Source organism: Sminthopsis crassicaudata, chromosome 3 (assembly GCF_048593235.1).
Source record: "Sminthopsis crassicaudata isolate SCR6 chromosome 3, ASM4859323v1, whole genome shotgun sequence".
NCBI lineage: Eukaryota > Metazoa > Chordata > Mammalia > Dasyuromorphia > Dasyuridae > Sminthopsis > Sminthopsis crassicaudata.
In genome coordinates, this window is record NC_133619.1 from 496,652,077 (window position 1) to 496,677,423 (window position 25,347).

Sequence of the window (25,347 nt, forward strand, 5' to 3'; positions counted from 1 at the left end):
AGTTCAGTAAGATCTTTGGCCTTTTTCAGAGTTTCAAAACTGTCAACAAACTTCACTCACCTATCTTTTGCCTTTTTTTTTTAAATTAAATTTAAAGTATAGATTTATATTTGTCTCTTAAATTTTTCACTTTTGGATTTAATCCAGTATTCTATTTTTTTTTTAATCCTGACATTGTCATCCAATGATATTAACTTTAACTTTATTTTTGTATCACCCATAAATTTGAGAAACATGCCATCTATCCTCTATCCCTTTACCTGTTATGCCACAGTTCTCTTTTATTGTCCTGACTCAGTTTCCTTAATTATTCTGACCCAGTCCTGACTCAGTTTCTCTGCTTCATTTTATAATTATCAGCTCAAAGCTCAGACCTACAAAACCTCCCCTCCCTCTTTATCAGAATATTTGATAAAGATAAAAGATCTTATGTTTAGAATATTCGAATGCTTCTCCCCATTCCAAGCTACCAGAATGCCAGATACTGTCTTATCAAGATGCCTCTCCCCATCTACAGGGTTCCTTCCCCCATTAGCTCATCCCATCCCCCATGCCTCCCCTCACCCTGTCAGAACTGGATTGTCAGACTCCCGTTTCTGCTCATAGCACCCTGACTCGCCCCTGCCTCACTCTACCCCCTGAGTCTGAGCCATATGTATATATATATATCATTGAGAACTTACATGGTTTGCTGGATTCTTGGAGACGAAAGTCTCATTCAGCCCTGGGACCAAACCATGGATCCATTTGGTTCCAGTAAATTTCTCCCTTTTAAATAATTTAAGTAAATTATTAAATACTCTCTAATCTCTTATCTTGCCTCAGTTTCTCTGGCATTACATACCTATGATTAAAATGATAAACTGGACAGAATTAAAGATAGAGCATTCAATCATAGTCCTCCTTACATCATTGAACTATTTAAAAATGTTTTTTTTTTTTTTTTTGAGGTTGTACATATACATTCATTTTTTTTTACCTATTTCCATGTGAGTTATGTTGGGAGAGAAAAGTGAGAACAAAAGGGAAAACACACACACACACACACAAAGGAAAAATGTGAAAATAGTATTTGATCCATATTCAGTCTCCATAGATCTCTCTTTGGATGTGAATGACATTTTCTATTCTACATTTATTGGAATTGTCTTGGATCACTGACTTGCTTAGAAGAGCTCCGTCTATCACAGTTGATCATAATACAATCTTGTCATGTACAATGATCTCCTAGTTCTGCTTATTTCACTCAACATCAGTTCATGTAAGTCTCTCCAGGCCTCTCTGAAATCATCCTGTTGGTCATTTCTTACAGAACAATAATAACCCATAACATTCATATACCAGTTTATTCAGCCATTTTCCAACTGATGGGCATCCACTCAGTTTCCAGTTCCTTCACTACAAAGAGGGCTGCCACAAACATTTTTGCACTTACAGGTTCCTTTCCCTCTTTTAAGATCTCTTTGGGATATAGGCCCAGTAAACAATGCTGGATCAAAGGGTATATCACTGAACTATTAATTATTACTTGTAATACAGTATTGTTGTTGAAGTGTATAGTGATCTTCTGGTTCTGCTCATTTCACTCAGCAACAGTTGATGTAAGTCTCTCCAGGCCTCTCTGTATTCCTCCTGCTGGTCATTTCTTACAGAGCAATAATATTCCATAACCTTCATATACCATAATTTACCCAACCATTCTCCAACTGATGGACATCCATTCATCTTCCAGTTTCTAGCCACTACAAAAAGAGCTGCCACAAACATTTTGGCACACACAGGTCCCTTTCCACTCTTTAGTATTTCTTTGGGATATAAGCCCAATAGCAGCAATGCTGGGTCAAAGGGTATGCACACTTTGATAACTTTTTGGGCATAGTTCCAAATTGCTCTCCAGAGTGGCTGGATTCTTTCACAACTCCACCAACAATGTATCAGTGTCCCAGTTTTCCCACATCCCCTCCAACATTCATCGTTATTTGTTCCTGTCATCTCAGCCAATCTGACAGATGTGTAATGATATCTCAGAGTTGTCTTAATTTGCATTTCAATGAGCATGTATTTTTAATTACATTATGCTAGCAGAGGTACAAAGACAAAATTGAAATAGTTCCTGGCCTCAGAGTTTTTAATCTATCCTTTAGGTATTACCCGTATACATAAGTATATATAAACATATGCAACATGGACAATTGCCAGAATTGCCAATTTAGCTTTGAAGACTTGAACAAGGAATATAACATACTTTTAGAAATTGTTTTAGTTTTATTAGTCATCAAAAATGAATACATATTAAAAAATCTTATTAGTGAAGTGACATTTCTAGGCAGGAAGAGTGAATGGTAGCTTATCAATTTACAAACTTTTTGATCCTCAACCAATGTATTTGCCATGTGAACAACAAAGTTTAGTGAAATTCAGCTTAAAAACAGGTTTAAATTTTGCCTGTTCATCATTTTTTTGGTGTAAAAGGCAGTGGAAGTACTCACGCAATATTCTTTTCATTAGCTTGAATAGAACAAGGAAGAACAATAAGAACAAAAAGGAAAGATGCATTTGGTTTGCAAATCCTATCATTATTTGACCATTTTTATAGTTAGCAATTATTGTTCTTGTTGTTTGTCCTTCATTCTCAAAAAGGATTGTGGCATCAGGGAGGTGATGCCATGACACGCAAGGGAATTGGTTTTGAATGAGGGAGGGCTCACTTTCCTTTTCAAAGCCCTCTGGACTCAGTGGCCAGATGTAGATCAGGACTGCAGAGATGGCCCTGGTTGCAATGGGAGACCTTGGTCTTTTTAAGCTAAGGTCTTCAACAGGTCTCAGTTTGATTGAAGCTATGCCTGGTTTAAGGCTAGGTAGCAATTCATGCAAAGAATCCCCTCTTTCACCTAGTCCAAAAAATCTAGATAAGTGAATCAATGAATGAATAAATTTGGAAGGGGAAGACCTTCAGGGTTTCTGGCCAAAGCAGAAATGACTGCTATCTACATTCAGTCTGAGTTAATCAGGACTCAAACAATGACCAAATGGGACTTGGTCCAGGACCTATTGGTGGCCAATAAGAATCAGATTGATTTTGATTTAAGGCATGATCCTTAAGAAAGAATTTTAGCCAAGATGTATTGGAAGGGTTCAGAGGTGCAAAAAAGAAAAAAAATTTCTTATAAGAACATCTGTAGGTAAGAGTATGATGTCTTATGTGGACCAAAGGAAGAAAGGAGGAAAGGAGAAGGGGATGAAAGGAGGGAAGGAGAAGGGGATGAAAGGAGAAATAAAGAAAGGAAGGAACTTTCCAACTGTCTAATTCCAGTTTGTGGCCTAGCTTTACTCATCCAGGTGGTTGGTTGTCCTCATTCTTGAAGAGGACCATAATATCTGGGAGGTGATGCCATGACATGCAAGTGAATTGGATTTGAGTAAGGGAGGGCTGTGCAAGATCACATGCCTCACTTTGCTTGGATATCATCAGTGAATTGAATGTGAAAAAATACACAGATTTAAAAAAAAACATATTCACTTGCACAAACACAACTGAAATTTGTATTCATGGCTAATTTGGGGAGATAGAGAGAGTATACTTCTAGAATAAAATAAAAAAGATGTTTAAAACAATTCAATTAAAAAATTCTCAGTCGGATTAAGGAAGGGAGAAAGCCTTCTATTTAGCTTCTGAGTAAAAGAAATAAAGGCAGTTAAATGAACATAATTAAACATAAAATCACCATAATTAAATTGTACAAGATTCCTGCTATCTTCAGAATTTGGGTTTTAGTCCCTTTCAGTCATTATCGCTTCTTTTTCAATCTATTGAACTGTCTTCATTTGATTGCTTTTTTCTTATCTTCAATTCCTTTTCTTCTAGGCCAGTTTTTATGTCTTATTTTAAAGTATGCCAAAAGTGGGGATTATTAGTAAGTTTTAATTTTTAGATATATCAGATCAGGACCACTGTATATAAAATAATAAATAAATAGAGTTTTCAAAGCCCTTATGTAATTCCATTATAGTTTTAGTAATAATGTCCTGCTCATCCATTTTCTTCCCTCCCCCATTCCTCCCCTCTCCTTATTTCCCTCCCTCCATCCCTGCCTCCTTCCCTAAAACTTTGAGTTCCTTTCCTTTCTTTCTCCCTCCTTTATTAAGAAGGCACATGTGAAGTCATGTGACCATTTCCCTAAATGTCCTATTGTGAAAGAAAACATAGATATCCCCCCAAGACAAATAAAGTTTTAAAAAAAAAAAGTATTCTTCAATCTTTTCAGACATAATCAGTTTCTTCTCTGGGAATGAATAGTATTTTTCATCATAAGTCTTTCGTTGTTGTTATTCACTACTAATCATCTCACACTATTGCTATTACTTTGTACTTAGTGCATTTCACTTTTCATGAGCTCATGGAAGTGTTCAGGTTTTTCTGAGAGCTTCCTGCTAATCATTTCTTGTAGCACAATAGCATTCCATTATAATCATCACATAAAATAATTTGTACAATCATTCTCCAATTGATGGGCATTCCCTCAATTTCTAATTCTTTATCCTAAGAAAATAGCTGCTATAAATACTTTTGCACATATAGATTCTTTTTCTTTTTAAAAAAATCCCTTTGGTGATACATACCTAGTAGTAGTATGATAAAGTCAAAAGATATGATTGGTTTTATAGTCCTATGGACATAGTTCTAAATAGCTCTGTTACAGAATAGTTGAATCAGTTCACAATTCTACAAACAATGCACTATCTCATTTTCCCCACATTCCCTCCAACATTTGTCATTTTCCTTTTTTGGACTATTAGCCAATCTAATAAGTATGAATTAGTATCCCAGAATTGTTTTAATTTTCATTTCTCCAGTCAGTAGTTATTTTTTCATATGGCTATAAATAGCTTGATTATTTCATGTGAAAACTGTATTATCTTTTGATCATTTATCAATTGGGGAATAACTTGTTTTTATAAATTTGACTCAGTTTCTTATATGTTTAAGAAATGAGGCCTTATCAGAGAAACTTGAATCTAAATTCTTTTCATAATTATTCTTGTTAACTATATTTCTCTCCTCTCTCATTTATTTATTGAATCCCTTATTTCTCTTTCCTTTTTACTTTTTTGTGCTTCTCTTGAGTCTTATATTTGAAAATCAAAATTGCCTTTCAGATTTGTTCTTTTCATCAGAAATGCTTGAAAGTCCTTAGTTTCTTTAAACCTTCTATTTCCTCCCTGAAGAATTATTCTTAATTTTGCTGGCTAAGTGAGTCCAGATTTGCTGGACCCTTTGGAATATCATATCCAAGCCCTCTGATTCTTTAATGTAGAGGTTGCTAAATCTTGTGTTATCTTGACTATTGTTTCATGATCTTTGAATTCTTTCATTCTGGCTGCTTATCATATTTTCTCCTTGACCTGTGAGGTCTGAAATTTGGCTATTAATATTTCTGAGTGTTTTTCTTTTTAGGATCTTTTTCAGGAGGTGATTAGTAGATTCTTTCAATTTCTATTTACCCCCTGGATTTAGGATAGTGGGGCAGTTTTCTTGTAATTTCTTGATTTATTATTATTAATTATTTCTTTCTTTGATTATGGTTTTTAGGTATTCTAGTAATTTTTAAATCATCTCTTCTGGATATATTTTCCAGGTCAATTGTTTTTCTAATGAAATATTTTATATTTTTTTTCTACTTTTTCATTTTTTCCCTTACTTCTTGGAATTATTAGCTTCCTCTTGTCCAATTCCAATTTTAAGAAAATTTTTTTCTTTAGTAAACTTTTTTTAACCTCTTTTTCCGTATGGACAATTTTGTTATTAAGGAGTTCTTTTTTTTCTATAAATTTTATGCTTCATTTTCCATTTGGTTAATTCTGCTTTTCAATGTTTTTTTGTACACCATTTTGAATTTGGTCAATTCTGCTTCTTAAGGAGTTTTTCTATGGTCTCTTCTATTTTTAAGATGTTATTTTCTTGAAGGAGTATTTATGTGTATCTGTATTTTATTTTGTTTTTGTTTTTTAGGGGTATATCTCCTTTACTGTACTGTTGATCATTGTTTCAATATTTTCTTGTTTTAGTCATTTCCCCCCAATTTTCCCTTTAACTTATTTAATTTTTAAAATCCTTTCTGAGTTCTTCTAAGAATTCTTTTTGACCCTGAGACCATTCTCATTTTCCACAGTATCATAGAGGATAGATACAATCTCTACTTTTGATTTCATTGATATAGGGAATTTGCGATAAGGAAATTTTGTTAATGCAAGTGAACACAATTTTTTCAAATGATTATCCTTATCTAGAGTCCTGAATGGTTAAATGATCTACCCAGGGTTTCACAAGTATCATGTGGCAAAGGTGGACTTTAAATCTGGGTCTTGATGGCTTTGAGGTCAACTCTAAATTTATCCATTGTGACATACTCCCTTTCGATGTCTATACAAACTTCTTTTTTATTTTTCTCACATTTCCAATCACCTTCTTGGATCCTTCATTCTTTATAGAAGATCTTGTCTCCAGACATCTGGTTTAAAAAAATGTTCCCTCAATTTCCCTTGTCTTTATCTTAGATATTTTCTTTTTTCTTTCATGATCTACTTCTTTCCTCTTGTCTCTTTTTTCATAGGAAGAACTACATTACTGTTTTATGTGCTTTTTTTTCTAAAATAATATGCCACTTAAAAATATGCCATCTTCCTTTTTACATATAAAGAAATCATACTTTATTTTTTATATTGCTGTCACTCTTCTCTACTCACGAATAGAACCTTCCCTTGTAGCAAAGGAAGAGATATAAGCAAGACAATAAATAAACAAACCAACAAAATCCAAACTCTTATATCTTAAACACATCTGACAGAGTATGTCTTATTCTGCATCTCTGCCCTACCACTTCTCTACTGAGAGAAAAATCTTTACCAACTGGAGAAATTAGAAAAGTCTTCTGAGAGTGGATGACATCTGAATTGGACTTTCAAAGATGAGCAGTAATTCAGCTAGTGAAAAAACAGGTTGGTTGTTCTGGACAAAGGAAGCAACCAGAATGAAGATAAAATGATGGTAACCCTCAGTTCATGTTCAAAAGGTGATGAGTGGTCTCATTTCTAAATATGGAGATGTGCAATATGAAAGAAATGAATTGAAGAGATAAATTGGTATCACAATGTATAGGCCATTGTATACTAGATAAGAGGAGTTTGAACTTTTCTTGTGATACAGTAAGGAAAGAAGTAAAAAAAAAATTTTTTTTTTAAACTGTAGTGATAGGAAAAAGAGATTATTTTGACAAACTAAGTGACAACTTACTATGAAGGTGGGGTTGGAATTTCCCCTTAGGCAGCTCTGTTGTTCAATTCCTGTTAAATATACCCTTGCAGGTGTGGATTTTGCTTGGCTTTGTGGTCATGTTCTTCCTCCTTCCCACCATTTCATCATTTTGTACTTCAGTTGATGACAGCCTTCGAAAGGAAGAAGAAAAGCAGAGTAAGTGAAGGGAAAATATAATGTTAATGCTAATGCCAGTAAATTTTTAAATTCAAATATTTCTGGATGACACACTTAGTTCATAGCATCTGTGTTATCTCAAATGAGTTAATTCTGGAGAAAGAAAAGTATTAAGTTTTATATACTTCTAAGTCACTAAATGTAGTGTGATATCTTCTCTCATTGTGCTTAAATTCTCATTGGGGAACAAGACACACAGATACAGAACAATGTATTGTTTGATATTGTTTATGAATTCAATTGTTGATATTAGTCCATGTCATTTTCTTTTTTTTTTTGCATAATATCATTATAATGCTATTAACTACAGTGCAGTGATAATTTAATAAAAAGTATCTAGTAGTTAAAAAAATTCAGCTTACAAAGGTTCATATCTTAGAGTTATTTTGGCCCTGGGAGCATCAGCATTTTTTACTAAGATAAAAATGTAATCCAACTGTTTGGTTGGGCTGTCATGTGATTTAATATGTTTTCATTTTTAAAATTAAATTTTTATTTGTTACTATTTTTATATCACCTTATTTCCAAGTAAATCTCTTCCCCCTTTCTTTCTCTATTGAGCCATCCCTTATAAAAAAGAAAAAAATGTTCTGCAGAACTAAATATATCAGCTGATTCTTATAGTACTTATTGGGCTCTTAATCAAATTGTAGTCCTTTGATTTTTTAAAAAAAGTTTTTGGATGAGTGTTCAAATCTTTTAGTACTATTTTATGTTTTTTTTCTAATTACATGTCAAGACAATTTTTACAAGAATTTTGAGTTCCAAGTTTCCCTCACTTCTTCCTTTTCTCCTTCCCTTTTTCCCCTCCTCTATTCTGAAAATAGTCATGTAAAAACCTTTTTCCGTATTGTTCACAGTTATGAAACAAGAAACAGATCAAAAGAAAAAAAATCCATAGAAAAGAATAAAATAAATGAAAAAAGTATGCTTCAATCTGCATGTAGAATCTACTAGTTCTTTATCTAGATGTGGATAGCATTTTCCTTTGGAAATTCCAGAGTACTTATTTTGGATCATTCTGTTGCTAAGAAAAGCTGAATCATGCATAGTTTATCATCACATAGTGTTGTTGATATTGTGTACAGTGTTTTTCTGATTCTTCTCATTTTACTTTACATCATTTTGTACAAAACGTACTAAATTTTTCTGAAGTCTGCCTGTTCATCATTTCTTATAGAGTAAAAGTAATCTATTACATTCATAAACTGCAACTTTTTAACCATCCTTTGCCTTTACAAAGAAAGTACAGCTGTGCCTTTTCTTTTCTTTGGGGCCATTTTTGGTGGTTGTTATTAATAGCCCATCATTTAGTTTTTTTGTTGTTGTTCTTTCCATTTTTATTATTGTACTATTATATGTGCATATCTTGATTTTCCTTGGTAATAAAACAAGATATTTATGTTATTCATAACATTTCATTTCTTCATAAAATGAGCTGTTTGTACAATATTTTGCAAAATTAAAACATTATATATAATTTAGTTATCAGTTTATACAAATTCTTCCTTGTTTTTCTGAATTCTTACCATTCATTATTTATTATGGTACAGCAATAACTTCATTTCCTTCTTGTACCATATTTAGTTTAGATATTCTCATGGGTTCATAGGTCTAGAGATAGAAGGACCCACAGAAGCAAGTAGTTCAACTTTGTCCTGTTTTACAGATAAAAAACCAAAAGATCTTAAATGAGTTGTCTAGGGTCGCATCTTTACTAAGTGTCAATGACAGGATTAAAAGGTTCTCCTAATCCATAAATATTCTTTTTTGCTACCATGCTGCCTTTCAATTATTGGACATTTACTATCATGACATTTATTTATGTCTTTGACTACTTTGACCTAGTTTCTGGGTCATAATGTGTGGTCATTGTAGTAATTTTCTTTTCATTTATTATTCTCTTTACATAGAAGAAATAATCAGAAACATTGATATCTGCTACATTTTCACATTTGTGTCCAAAAAATGTTAAAATATTTTAAATGCTCATATTTAATTTATACACTATTCAAAATTTAAGCATAAATTTTTATCCCAAAATTGTCACTGAATATTTCTTGCTGTATATGTTATTCTTTGTATTTTCTCATCTTCTTTTAAAATTAGAGCCACATTTTTCATGAAATTCTTAAAATGGACCTTATGTTTAAATTGCAGATGATAAAATATAGTAGAACAAATCCCTCTGAAGGAGTAATGAAAAATAAATATGTTTATATTAAGAGAAGAAATCAAGCAGATAGATGCTGAATTGTTCTTTATAGAAAAAGAAGTGATGAATTATTATTGAGAAATATACCTATTTCAAAATGTAAGTCATATATTGAAAACATAAGGAATTGATAACAATTTGTTAGACATTTATTCTAGTCCCTTGCTGTTATTTAAAGGGAACTTCATAGAAGAATTAGATGAGACAAAGAAATTAAGCAGTCAAAAAAAAAAAAAAATGAAATGAAGGTGGCCTAGCTGTACCAGATCTAAAACTGTATCATAAAGTAGCAGTCACCCAAACCATTTGGTATTGGCTAAGAAATAGACTAGTTGATCATTGGAATAGGTTAGGTTCACAGGACAAAATAGTCAATAACTATAGCAATCTAGTGTGTGACAAAACCCAAAGATCCCAACTTTTGGGATAAAAATTCACTATTTCACAAAAATTTCTGGGAAAATTTAAAGTTAGTATGGCACTAACTAGGCATTGATTCACACTTAACATTGTACACCAAAGTAAGGTCAAAATGGGTTCATGATCTAGGGATAAAGAATGAGATTTGTGAAGTCTGAACTAGCTCCCTGGAGGCCTCAGCATCAGCCAGATTCAGGATAAGCAAAAGTCCTTGGTTTTTAGGGGGAGAAGTGAAGGGGATGGACAAAACTGCCAGGAGTTTTGCCAAAGATCGCTCCTTGATTCTAGAGTCCAGAATCTCCACATTTTTCTCCTCTCAGTCCTGTGGCCAAGTGAAGTTCTCTCACCTCTCTCATTCCACCCCCTGATCCTTACCTACAATTCTCTTAACCCCAAACATTGAGCCAGCATTAACTGAGAGAAGAGAAATTCCAAACATATGCTAATAGTTATTGTCCAATAGGTAATTAGCCTTAAGTGCTCGGTTGTCTGATTCAATCACACCTTTTAAGAGTTTCAGCCCTTTATAGAGATTATAAATAAATTAGATGAACATAGGATAGTTTACTTCTCAGATTTGTGGAGGAGGAAGAAATTTGTGACCAAAGAAGAACTAGAGATCATTTATTGATTATAAAATCTTGATTATATCAAGTTAAAAAGTTTTTGTACAAACAAAAGTAATGCAGACAAGATTAGAAGGGAAGCAATGAACTGGGAAAACATTTTTTACAGTCAAAGGTTCTAATAAAGGGCTCATTTCCAAAATATATAGAGAATGGACTCGAATTTATAAGAAATCAAGCCATTCTCCAATTGATAACTGGTCAAAGGATATGAACAGACAATTTTCAGATGAAGAAATTGAAAATATTTCTAGTCATATGAAAAGATGCTCCAAATCATTATTGATCAGAGAAATGCAAATTAAACCAACTCTGAGATATCACTACACATCTCTCAGATTGGCTAAGATGACAGGAAAAGATAATGACGAATGTTGGAAGGGATGTGCGGACACTGATGCATTGTTGGTGGAATTGTGAATACATCCAACCATTCTGGATAGCAATTTGGAACTATGCTCAAAAAGTTATCAAACTGTGCATACCTTTTGATCTAGCAGTGTTACTACTGGGTTTATATCCCAAAGAGATATTAAAAAAGGGGAAGGGATCCACATGTGCAAGGATGTTTGTGGCAGGCCTTTTTTAGTGGCAAGAAACTGGAAACTTAATAGATGTCAACTGGAGAATGGCTGAATAAATTGTGGTACATGAATGTTATGGGACATTATTGTTCTATAAGAAATGACCAGCAGGAAGATTTCAGAAAGGCCTGGAGAGACTTACATGAACTGATGCTGAGTGAAATGAGTATTATATATATACTTCTTCAACAATACTATATGATGATCAATTCTGATAGACGTGGCTCTCTTCAATAATGAGATGATCCAAGTCAGTTCCAATTGTTAAGTAATGAAGAGAACTAGCTACACCCAGCGAAAGAACTATGGAAAATGAGTGTGGACCACAACATAGTTACAATTACTAGTCTGTCCTAGACCCACCAGAGTACCTTTGACCACTGTCCTTTGCAGTGTGAACTCTACCCGGCTCACGTCCTCTGAGGCCTTCAAAGGTCTCTGGTCACAATCTCTTGAATCTATAGCTTAATAACTGGTAGCGCGCTCAAGAACAGCCACGTGTAATCTTAAAAGCCTTTATTATACCTACTCACATAATGCCCTGACTGATGCCCTGACTTGTTGGTTCCCAAGTGAACACCTGGTCAGAAGACCCACGTTATTGTTTGCTTGCATTTTTATTTTCCTTCCTAGGTTATTTTTACCTTCTTTCTTAATCCAAATTTTCTTGTGCAGCAAGATAATTGTAAAAATATGTATACATATTTTATATTTAATATATACTTTAACATATTTAACATGTATTGGACTGCCTGCCATCTAGGAGAAGGGGTAGGGGGAAGGAGGGGAAAAGTTAGAACAGAAGGTTTCACAAGGGTCAATGATGAAAAATTACCCATGCATATATTTTGTAAATAAAAAGCTATAATAATAAAAAAAGAAATTAAGCAGTCAGGAAGTCTTGTGTTTTAATATGAGACATCCATGGGTTTGAGATGAGGAGGAAGTAGGAATAAAGAAATACAGAAATCATAGTCATTACATACAGAGATAGTGCAAAACCTTGTGTTCCAAATTTTTTTCTTCTCCTCTTTCCTCTCCTCAATACAACAAACCATCTAATATATTTTAAATGTAGATAATAGTCATTATTGAAAGAAAGACACAAGACAAATCTGGATAGACCAAGTTATAAAAGTCTAATTTTGGGGAATAATGATCTTCAGGATATAACAGGAAGATCTTTCTCATCATGAGAAGAGGCATATTCCCAGCTTCAGTTCTCTGAACACTCTTCTATGGTGTTTGGGGTATTTCAGGGAAGGGACCATACTATCTTTTTGGTTCTGGGATTGTGTCAGTCCTCTACTGGAACCATAATCCCATACCACCTTCCATCCAGTATAAGCCACGCCCTTTATATTAAGGCTGCTTAATGTAGTAGCTCAACTTTCTATGGGGGTAGCCAGGGGTAGCCTAGGACCATTCACCTGCTAGGTAATCTGCGGCAAACAGTGAAATCCTGGTGCTTTTATACTGACTTAGGCAGGGAAATACTAATTAGTAATGTTTCATTGGAAGTTTCCAGCATGGAGGATTTCAAGCATAACAGATGCCAGAAAAATGAGGGAATACTAGGCAAGAGAGGAAGAGACCAGGTTACAAGAGATAACTTGTCCCAAGAAACTTTAGGCTTGAAAAAACACTAGATTTTACTGATAATTTTATCAAATAATCTATTATTTGATGAAAGATTGGGTCTTTTTTGAGCAAAATACTGGTAAATTAAAAAAAATTATAATTGAGATTAAAGAGTTCAAATGTATGCTGATAATTAATGTAATTGTAAAACAAATTGATTACTTGATTTTGATTTTAGGAATATTTTTACTATTTAATATTACTTAATAATATAAATTGTATATTTGAATGGCCCTTCAGTTTTATATTTAGCAAAATGCATTTAAGCCTCATGTTTTTTTCAGTTAACAGAATTTGAACTTTATTTAAATTGATTTATTTAATTGATTTATTTAAAAAGAAAGTCAAGAATGATACCTCTTAGTCCAGGCAGAAAAAAAGAACTCCAGATTCTCATGTATTTTTTGTCAGTGATTTATAAACAAATGGTAATGTTAACATTTTGTTTCTGATTGTCAATGGAATTTGAAGTTATGATCTCTCCCCCTCCCCCCCCATTAGTTAGCTAGGTAATTTATGTTTGCTTTTTAGGCTTCTGGCCATTTTAACCATGCTTTGTTGAATTTGTGATGCTAATACAAAATCTTTATGCTTTAAAAATTAGAATTAAGAGCAACAGCTGATTATGGTGGTACATGCGAGACTTAGGCTTACTGATTTTTTTGCTCAGATATTGTGACCTATCTTGGACTACGTTAGCCCACATTAAAAAAATGAGAATGTGAAAACTTCCTACATGCACAGAAATGGAATCTGGCCTGTGAGTAGCCATTTTTAGCCTGTGTAAGGCAGACAGAACTAGAAATTAAAGGAATTTTTTTAAAAATAAAAAAAAAACAACAAGATGTTGGCTTTTGATAAATGAATCCTTATCCTCTGAAAGTATAAATAATAAAAAAAACCCCATCGTTTTACATTTGTTTTGCACCAAATACAATGACTTTATTATGTTTTGTGGGGTGCTTTATAGTGCTTTTTTCATAATGAGTATTTAACAAGTGTTTGTTAAGTTGTTTGATTTTAATTCTCTATCTAGATTTTAAAAATATTTAGATTATTTTTAGTGTAGATGTTTAAATTTCCTAAAATTTTTTGTAAGATACTTGGCTTTTAACATGTATAACATAGTAATTAAAGTTGTAATACTTAGCCTAGTTCAACTGAACATAAAATTTAGTGTCGTGAAATAAATGACTTGTAATATCAAATGTTTAAGGAATAGATTTGTACTGTTTTTGATTTCTGAAGTGTTTATCTTACCTTGTCTTCCATGTAGCATTTATTAATTTTAATGAATTTTTGATTCCTTAGAAAAATCTATTAAGACTTGAGAGTATAGGAATAAATGGACTATTCCTTAAAATAGTCAGGAACATATATTTAAAACCGTCAGTAAGCATCATATGTAATGGGGATAAACTGGAACCTTTCACATTAAGATCAGGAGTAAAACAAGGGTGCCCACTATCATCATTACTATTCAATATTGTATTAGAAATGCTAGCCTTGGCAATAAGAGTCGAGAAAGAGATTAAAGGAATTAGAATAGGTAATGAGGAAACTAAACTATCACTCTTTGCAGATGATATGATGGTATACTTAGAGAACCCTAGAGATTCTACGAAAAAGCTATTAGAAATAATTCACAACTTTAGCAAAGTTTCAGGATACAAAATAAATCCACATAAATCCTCAGCATTTTTATACATCACCAACAAAATCCAATAGCAAGAGATACAAAGAGAAATTCCATTCAAAATAACTGTCGATAATATAAAATATTTGTGAATCTATCTACCAAAGGAAAGCCAGGAATTATATGAGCAAAATTACAGAACACTTGCCACAAAATTAAAGTCAGATTTAAATAATTGGAAAGACATTAAGTGTTCTTGGATAGGCCAAGCGAATATAATAAAGATGACACTACTCCCTAAACTAATCTATTTATTTAATCAGACTCCCAAGAAACTATTTTAATGACCTAGAAAAAATAACAACAAAATTCATATGGAAGTACAAAGGGTCCAGAATTTCAAGGGAATTAATAAAAAAAAATCAAATGAAGGTGGCCTAGCTGTACCTGATTTAAAACTATATTATAAAGCAGCAGTCACCAAAAACCATTTGGTATTGGCCAAGAAATAGACTAGTTGATCAGTGAAATAGGTTAGGTTCACAAGACAAAATAGTGAACAACTAGAGCAATCTAGTGTTTGACAAACCCAAAGATCCCAACTTTTGGGATAAAAATTCATTATTTGACAAAAACTGCTGAGAAAACTGGAAATTAGTATGGCAGAAATTAGGCATGGACCTACACTTAACACCACATACCAAGATAAGATCAAAATGGGTCCATGATTTAGGCATAAAAAACGACATCATAAATAAATTAGAGGAACATAGGATAGTTTACCTCTCAGACTTGTGGAGGAGGAAGGAATTTGTGACCAAAGGAGAACTAGAGATCATTATTGATCACAAAATAGAAAATTTTGATTACATCAAATTAAAAAGCTTTTATACAAACAAAACTAATGCAAACAAGATTAGAAGGGAAGTAACAAACTGGGAAAATACCTTTACAGTTAAAAGTTCTGATAAAGGCCTCATTCCCAAAATATATAGAGAACTTTCTCTAATTATAAGAAATCAAGATATTCTCCAATTGATAAATGGTCAAAGGATATGAACAAACAATTTTCAGATGATGAAATTAAAACTATTTCCACTCATATGAAAGTGTTCCAAATCACTATTGATCAGAGAAATGCAAATTAAGACAACTCTGAGATACCACTACACACCTGTCAGATTGGCTAAGATGACAGGAACAAATAATGATGAATGTTGGAGGGGCTGTTGGGAAAACTGGGACACTGATACATTATTGGTGGAGTTGTAAAAAAAATCCAACCATTCTGGAGAGCAATCTGGAATTATGCCCAGAAAGTTGTCGAACTGTACATACCCTTTGATCCAGCAGTGCTACTATTGGGCTTATATCCCAAAGAAATACTAAAGAAGGGAAAGGGACCTGAATGTGCCAAAATGTTTGTGACATCCCTTTTTGTAGTGGCTAGAAACTGGAAAATGAATGGATGCCCATCAATTGGTGAATGGTTGGGTAAATTATGGTATATGAATGTTATGGAATATTATTGTTCTGTAAGAAATGACCAACACGATGAATACAAAGAGGCTTGGAGAGATTTATATCAACTGATGCTGAGTGAAATGAGCAGAACCAGGAGATATCCATTTCCATCAGAATACATCCTCATACAGTGTTGTTGTTGAGGTGTATAATAATCTCCAGCCCCTTTTGTAGTGACTAGAAACTGGAAAATGAATGGATAAATTATTGTATATGAATATTATGGAGTATTATTGTTCTGTAAGAAATGACTAGCAGGATGAATAAAGAGAGGCTTGGAGAGGATGACATGTGAAGGAGTGTGATGGTAAAGCTTAATGAAAATTTTGTATTTTAGGATGGGGGTATTTGGAAGGAGAACAGGAGCCAGTATATAATGAGAATTTGAAGATTATATTAGAATTCTGATTTTAACCTTATCACTAAAATAAACTTTCTGTCTCCAAAGTTATTGATGATTTCAGATTGATGATTGTAGAAGCAATCTGTCTAAACCACCTGGGGATATGACTTCAGGAGCATATAGGAAGTTACTGGTTTCAGTGAGAAAGGTCATCTCATGTGAAACCAGATGGAGCAATGGTGGGAAAGCCTGGGTATTAGCATTGTTTGGCACAAAGTAAGTGCTTAATAAATACTTGTTGATTAAGTAGAGTCAGGATTGCGAAGGGAGAAAAGTCAGAGAAAGATCCTGAGATGTGGAAAGTATAGAGTGGACATGGAATCAGGAATTCCAGGTTTAAATCCCACCTCACTTATTAGCTGTTTAAGTATGGATAAATTGCTTAACTTTTATGTTGTTACTTTTGTTTTTTACCTTCATATTGTTGAATTTTTACTGCACTTTTCCTCCTGGATTATTTAACAATAATAAAAATTGTTATTATTATAATTAGCATTTATATAGTAGTACTTTGGGGCAGCTAGGGTAGTACAGTGAGGAGTAGACTAACCCTGAAGTCAAGAATTTTCATCTTCCTGAGTTCCAAGTCTGGCTTCACACACTAGCTGTGTGACCCTAGACAAGTCACTGAATCTTATTTGCCTCATTTTCCCTATCTGTAAAATGAGTCGCAGACAGAAATGACAACCCACTCTAGTATCTTTGCTAAGAAAACTCTAAATTGGGGTCAAAAGAATCAACTGAAAAAACTGAAGAACAACATAGAGTGTTTTTAAAGATTGAAAAACATAGTTCTATATATAATACAGATAGAATTTGGGGGTATAGAGGGGATTGGCAAAAGCTACTACAAAGGTTGGTATCCATAAAAATATTTTTTAGCAAGCAGAGGTTTCCAGTGGAAGAATGGAGTGCCTGCAGAGGTAGTTGTTCTTTTACTGAAGATCTTCAATCAGAAGCTGATGAACTGTTGTAAGGAATTTTATACAAGGAATTCTTCAGTATGCATGAGTTGGACAAGATAGTTTCTGTGTTGCCTTATATTGCTTAAATTCTGTGATTCTGGAATTCAGTGTAAATACAATACTAGGCTTGATGGTGATATTGTTGGGTGCATCTTATTCTTCTTGCTACCCACTACATTCACTTCAATCCTCATTTAAATCCCCAAATATTAGCCACATCTATTCTTTCCTTGTTTTGTTGTTTTTTTAAATTTGTCTAAGACTTTATATTCATTCTAATCAAATTCCATTTCATTAGATTTGATAGATCATTCCCAACCTAACCACATCTTTTTATATCTCATTTCTGTCTTTATATCAATTATTCCTCCTAGTTGTGGGCCATTCATAAATTTGATAAGCTGCCATTTCTGCTTTTATCTAAGCCACTTATTTAAAAAAATATTGATCAGAACAGTGCCAAGGAAATGCTTTAGGAGTTGGAAAACCACATTTTGTTGATAAAAATTCTAGTTATTAGTTGTTTGAATGAATGTGTGTGTGTGTGTGTGTGTGTGTGTGTGTGTGTGTGTGTATGTCAGTAACGATTCTCTGAGAAAAGGGTTTGGGCTCTTTTGGCAGAATTATGAAAGCTAAGAAGGATTTCAGTACTTTTTTTGGAGTTTTTGAAAAATAGTATTTTTTTAAAAAATTAAGCTAGATTGTTTGCTAGTACTCTAGTAACTACCACATAATTGATTGACCTTTTCAACAAAATATAAAAATATTGTTTTGAACCAAACTTTAGCTTAACTGAGTGGTCCTCTTCAAGATCAAAGGACAAATAAGAAATGATTAAGGAATCTAATGAGAAACTATAGTGAAGAACAGTTTCTGCCTTGTGTTATGAACCTTATAATAGAATGCTTGGGAGACAAAGAAATAAAATGTGATATAAGTAACTTAGCTACGATGTTGCATGGAGTTTTCATTTTGGGGTCTGTTTCGGAGGTGATTGGTGAATTCTTTCAAGGGCTATTTTATCTTCTGGTTCTAGGATATCGGCAGTTTTCTTTAATGATTTCCTGAAAGATAAAGTATGATATAAATAAAGGAAGATAACTTAAAGTAATCTAAGACAATTTTAGAAGGAAGGAGTCCTTTTAGTCTGAGGGAGAGAAGTATTTGAGGCACATCTTCAAAAAATCCAGTATTTATTTATTTTTTAAGATAGCACTTTGAAGGAGTTGAAGAGGTATGTAAAAAGAAAGATGTGTGTTCTAAGCCCAAATGATAATATACAGGAATACTTGCAAAGGATAGAATAAATATTAAGATTGAGAATCAAATAGTAGGTTAATTTTAAAGAAAAATAGCTTGAAATAAATCCCAAAAGGTAGATTCAAATTGTTGAAGTGTCAAAGGCCTTGAAGCCAGGTTAGAAAAGTCTGGATTTTATCATGTAGGAATTGGGTATCTGTAAAAAAAAAAGAATTTTGAGCAAAAAGAATGACACAGATGTATGTTCAAGGAAGATGAATCTTGTAGCAGTGGAGAAGGATGAGAGCTGAGAGAGATGAGAATGGGAGATAAGTTAGGAAGTTATTGTGTAAGGAAGGATGTATTTGAGAAGTGAGGGCCTGAGTTAGACAATTGTAAATGCTATAAATCTGAGTGATTTTGTGTAGGAAGAATGAACAGGATTGATAACTGATTATAGGGAGTGAAGGAGAAGAATGGAATAAAAAATGACAACCATGTTTTGAGCACAGATGGATGGAAAAATGATATTTATAGCAATAAGGAAGCTGAAAAAGAGGATTTTAGGGGAAAGGTTTTATTTTGATTTGGGCTCTATTAAGTTTGAAATTCTGGCAGAATATCAAGGATTGGAAATTTGCATCTGGAACTTGGAATTCAGATCACATCAACAAACATTTATTAAGGACTTAACTTTGTTTAGAGAGCTCAATGCTCATGTGGCCCACAACATTCCTTAGGTGCACCCTACAAGACTCCCAAGTGAAGCTTAAATTAAAATATAATTGGACACATTTAACAAAACACATAGAAATACAATTAAGCATAGATAATGTTCAAGTATGATTTTCTAAGTCAGTGTATTCTCACAGGAATTACTGTTTTCCTTTGATTTTTTTTTTTTTGCCAGCATATGGATTTTTAATGATAGATCAAATCTTAAAAAACAATCCATAACTTAGAAGTGGGCAGAAAATAACCATCAATTTTCATCTGTTAACTTTCTTTTTTTTTTTTATTCATTTTTCCAAATTATCCCCTCCCTCCCTCCACTCCCTCCCCCCATGACAGGTAATCCCATACATTTTACATGTGTTACAATATAACCTAGATACAATATATGTGTGTAAATACCATTTTCTTGTTGCACATTAATTATTAACTTCCGAAGGTATAAGTAACCTGGGTAGATAGACAGTAGTGCTAACAATTTACATTCACTTCCCAGTGTTCCTTCTCTGGGTGTAGTTATTTCTGTCCATCATTGATCAACTGGAAGTGAGTTGGTTTTTCTTTATGTTGAAGATTTCCACTTCCATCAGAATACATCCTCATACAGTATTGTTGAAGTGTATAGTGATCTTCTGGTTCTGCTCATTTCACTCAGCAACAGTTGATTTAAGTTTTCCTTTGATTTTTGATACCATTGCTTGTAGAGAATATAAGATAGGAAAACCTAATTATCCTACAGAATGTTGCACTCAATTAACAGGCACTTATTAACATCCTATTGTATGCCAGGTGTTAGGATTCTTACAAGGTACTTAAGCACTTAGTTCACACCTTTAAAGGAAGTCGCTTATTGGTCTACACGTGAGATTCACACCTTTAAGAGAGCATATTTTTAAGGAGCTTCCACAAGCCTAGGGAGAACCCAGAAGCCCATTCTCTGGGAAGATATAAAAAGTCAGGATTCAATCAAGGGGAGGACTTCCTGGGAGAACTTCAGGGAAGCTCGAGGAGCTTCAGAGCTAGGATTCAGCGGGGAGATTCGCAAGTCCAGGATTTTCACAAGTGTAAAGGAAAAGCCTGCTCATGAACTTCCGGAAGATTCACAACTAGGATTGACTTCCAGGAAACCCACAATCCCACACTCGGACAAGAGCTCTCTGAAACCAAAGAGAGAGCAAGGCCTCTAAGAAAGCTAGCCCAGCCCCAAGTGAAGGAGACAAGGCTTGAAGGAGAAAATAAAGGATCTGGAGATAAGATTTTGGAAATAGAAAGTAAAAGACTTTAACTTCTGGCTGCATTTTGGCATTATTGAAACTGAACTGAAACTAAAGCCAAGGCTGCCTCCAGAAGCTCCCAAGAGATCTGCTCACAGAGAACGATTGTAATCTAGAGAAACAGAACATCACACCAGGTGTTATACTAATATGCAGAGGACATAAGAGCAAAATGAAATAGTTCCTGACCCCAAGAAGCTTACATTCAAGAACTATAAATAAGAAAAGTTTTTGAACTAGCAGTAGAAATTGAAGATTGTCTGTATTAGTACTGATAGTTGAAACTAGTTGAAGTTGTGGGAGTTGATTAAATTGTAGAGGATGAAGAGGGAGAGAGATTCAAGGGGAAAAGAAAGAGGTCAAGGATTGAGTGTTGGGGAATCCTTTGTTGTTGGTACTGGTCTGTGGAGAATATTATTAATAAATAAATATACTATTTCTTTACTACTGGAGCTATGAATTACTTTGGTCCTTCTGAAAAAATATAAAATTATATAAGAAAAAATACCACCCTTTCCTCCATAGATTCCGCTATTAAGACTATATTGCAAAGGGGAAAAAAAAAGATAAGTACAAAAATGTTCATGAAAGATTCGTGTCAACTTTGGACCTATTCTGTCTTAACCTAGCCTTTCCAGTCATTTGTCAAATCTTGTTGATTCTACTTGTAGCACATCTGTTATCTTCTACCATGAACTTCAATTCAGTTTCAATAATGCCAAAATGCAGCCAGAAGTTAAAGTCTTTTACTTTCTATTTCCAAAATCATGCAAACTACCCTAGTTCAAGCAAGCCTTACCATGTCTCCCTCTATTTTAGTAGTCTCCTAAGTGAACTCATTCTAGCTTATCTTTTTTTGTGATTTCTTTTGTACAGTTGCTAAATTCATATTCCTAAAATCTATGAATGTATAACTAGGTGGCCTTAATTAGGCATGTTAATAACTTAGAAAAACATATGTTAACATTATTATATTTTTATTTATTTTGCTAAATGTTTCACAATTACAATTTTCATTTGGTCGGCATTCAGGAGTGTTGTGCACCATATGAGTCTGTGTCCAGCATAGACCCACTTAAAATTGTCCTTGATAGCATATTTACTTCAGGTACATATTAGGCATTGCCAGTGATTTTCTATTCCCAGACATTTAAAGCCTGCCACAATCTAGTACCCATCCAATCATATTTTGTGTTCATATTTATATATTCTCTGTTCTAAATAAAATGGACCGGGTATCTCTTCTGTGTTAAGACATTCTATGTCTCAACTTTGAATTTTTCTATAGCTGTCCTAATTGGTATGATGTCTACCTTTGCTTTCAGAAAATCTTTAGATTCTTTGAAAGTTTATCTTAAAGACATATGAAATCTTTTCTGGTTCGTTTTTGTTGTTTTTATGGCTGTCTCCTTGAAATGATTTTTTTTATGGACTTTGTTTACTTTGTATGGATACATGTTATTTACTTTTCTGGATACATGTTATATCCCCTTAATAGAACAGATAAGCTACTTGAAGAATTAAAAATTGTTTATATTTAGTCTTTGTATCTTCAATGACTGTTGCAAAAACTTTTACTTAGTAGATGTTTTAAGGTATATTTGCTGAATTTATTATAACATTATTAAAATGTCTAGTTATTAGGGAATGAATAAACAAATCATGCTGTGTGAATATGATGGAAATTTTTGTACAATACAGAATTATGACTGTAAAGAATTCAATCCCAGAACTCCTTGTTTGAACAATATACATGTCTATAATAATATAAGGTCAGCATTTAGATTCAGCAAACAGCTCAATGGATTTGTGAAACTATCAAGCTAGATAGTCTTTAAAGAAATATAAAGGGGCAGCTAGGTGGTGCAGTAGATAGAGCACCAGCCTTGAATTCAGGAGGACCGGAGTTCAAATCTGGTCTTAGACACTTAACACTTCCTAGCTGTGTGACCCTGGGCAAGTCACTTAACCCCAGCCTCAGGGGGAAAAAAAAAAAAAGAAATATACATTAGTCAATCTGTACCATTCCATTTCATGATATTTGTCCATATTATCCCACATGTCACAAGAAGTTCAGCTACCATACATGACCTTTTCTCTCATTCTCTTAACATCTATGTAATCTATTGATTAACCTCTACTCTTATCACATAACCATCCCATCTTTATTTTCTCCAGGTATACGTTTCTCTAATATCTTTTACCCTGTTTCTTTTGTGTAATTCTTGATCTGTAATTTGTGCTCTGCTAAGACCCACAGTAGTCTTCTCCATAACCCAATGGATAATCCTCAGCTAAAATTTTTTCCCATGTGTTTTTTTTCCCCTTAAAATGACAGTCTGTGGTGTTCCATGATATACAGTCATTCAGCATCACTAAAAATGTTATGGTTTTTAAAAGATAGACTTTTTTTATGTGAGAAGCTTGGGGTCATTATAATAATTTTCTTTTTTACCAATTTACTTTCTTCCCATTCAGTTCTTGACTCCGTTAATTGACCATTTATGGAGTCTACAAACTGTGTATAGGTTGTCCATTTAACTGGGTATTTTAGTCTACATCAGGCCTACATTTGATTGACCATCTGTTTTTCCTTTTTTTTTTTTTTTTTTTGTGGCTAGAAAGCAAAGAATTTTTTTTTTCATTTCTAATAAAATTACATTGTATTTTTAAATGTAAAAAGCATTGGTAGCTTGCAGGGAGGGGGCTAGGTTTTGACTCCTGGTCTAGAAAATAGACATTTTTCTTTCATTTATTTATTTTTTTGAGTAGATAGTTAGAAGTATTTTGTTGTTGTTGTTGTTGTTTTTAGTATTTATGCATCTCAATTAGTAGGCTTTATAATGTTTTAGACCTTGATGCAATCAGCACAGTGTCATCTGCAAATGCATATGAAGTATCTCATCATATTTTGGAGAAATCCCACAATAGGAAAATTCTGATGAAGGAAAAGGCAAACCATACTAGTATCTAGTATCTTGACCAAGGGGTTAAGAAAGACTTGGACATGATTGAATGAATGAATAAAAGTCAAGAAACAAATCTTTCTTTTAATGAGAGTTAAAAGAGTCATTTTGGGGAATATAGAGGCTTTCTAGAGGGCTTTTTCTGGATGAATATGGGAAAATATCTTTATGTTTAAACAATATATAAATATATTAAAACTTTTAGAAAATAAAATTTGAAATCATCTTGTACTTTCTTCATGTGCAGTTATACTCTCCATTTATCTCAATTTTTTCTTCTATTTGTACTTGACTCTTGCTCTGTGCCAAGCAAACAGCATGCAGCATTTTTCTGAAAGGAAGCCCTGTAATGATATTTAAAAAATATTATTGAATTTTTAATGGTGAACATCGAGAAACAAGAAATGCAAAGATCTAAATGGCATCAAAGAAATTTTAAATTTGGAAATTAGAATTTTGTCCTTGAACTGTTGAAATGTTTTATAAAATGAATTTTTGACATCATCTCTGACGATTTGAAGAAAAAGAGTAGAGAGCAGTCTTTATTGAGTAGAGGAATATAATCTAGGATGAACCAGCTCATTCTTAGGTTGCTGCTAAAATAATCATTACTTCTGAGTACTGTTGGGTACATATTTTTGGTAAAGTTCTCAGTTTTTCTGTATGTCTTGGGTGTGGATGTTTTAATTTCCATTTACTACCTTCAGGGAAGCCTGATTTGATTAACAAGTCATTAGCTATCCAGCATTTTGAAGTCCTAAAGCAAAAGGCCCTTAAATTATTAGCAGCATAGTTTTAACTTTTTCGAGTTTTGTACTGAGTTGTTATAAACTATAGAATAAAAGAAAAAGTACTAATTAAATGCTTTGTTTTTTTGGGATTCTAGAATTGTGAAACAAATAAAAATTCCAGTTCAGAATAAAATTTGATATTTTTCTGTGTTCTCTACTTTTTTTTTTTTTTTTTCTTTTATTAGGTTTTTGGTTTGCTGAGAGAAACTCTTCACCTTCATTTATTTTGAACCAAAACACTGAAACATTGCTAAGTTCTGTCCCTTTTTGTTCAGTCTGTAATATGCATGGTATCAAGTTCTGTGTGTGTGTGTGTGTGTGTGTGTGTGTGTGTGTGTGTGTGTGTGTGTGTATGTGTGTGTGTAAGTAAGTAAGTAAGTAAACAAACACTGTTCTGGAGTGCAGTAGAGTCCTTTTCTTATTTCTTAAGGAACAATGGGACAAATCTTATGAAGTGAGAAGAGGTCCCTTATTTGCAGCTTAAAAGCATGTAATTTTTCATCTTTGCTTTCTTCTAGTGGATATATGGTTATTGATCAGGATAGGAAATGAAGGAATGTGAAGATCAGAAGATCTTAGATTTTTGGCAGGAAGGACCCTTAGAAGTCATCTAGTGTAGGGCCTAGCTCATTTCTGTGTTGTGAAAAAAAGCCAATGACTTTACAAGGTACTTCTCAAAACATGAATTTAAGCATGATGTTTTCATTCATTCTTTGGGTTTTGTATATGTGGTGGCTATTTCAAGGTGAAGGAGAAGATAGGGGAATGGAAAGAAAAACAAGAATAGTAAAGACTGAAAAAAAAGTTACTTGAAAAATGGTGGATTTCATCCATAATTTTTT

General features: G+C 33.3%; 1 protein-coding gene across 5 annotated transcripts in view; it reads left to right on the forward strand.

Annotated features, from left to right (window-relative positions):
- The window catches only part of ARHGAP32 (Rho GTPase activating protein 32), a 369,190-nt gene that overhangs the window by 61,910 nt on the left and 281,933 nt on the right, over positions 1 to 25,347 (forward strand). For 4 of the 5 annotated variants that reach the window (XM_074303810.1, XM_074303812.1, XM_074303814.1 and 1 more), the window contains one exon: positions 7,363 to 7,468. The exons of the other annotated variant lie outside the window; for it this stretch is intronic. The gene's annotated coding sequence lies outside the window, so the exon portion shown is untranslated. The remainder of the gene's footprint in view (positions 1 to 7,362; positions 7,469 to 25,347) is intronic. 5 annotated transcript variants of the gene reach the window in all.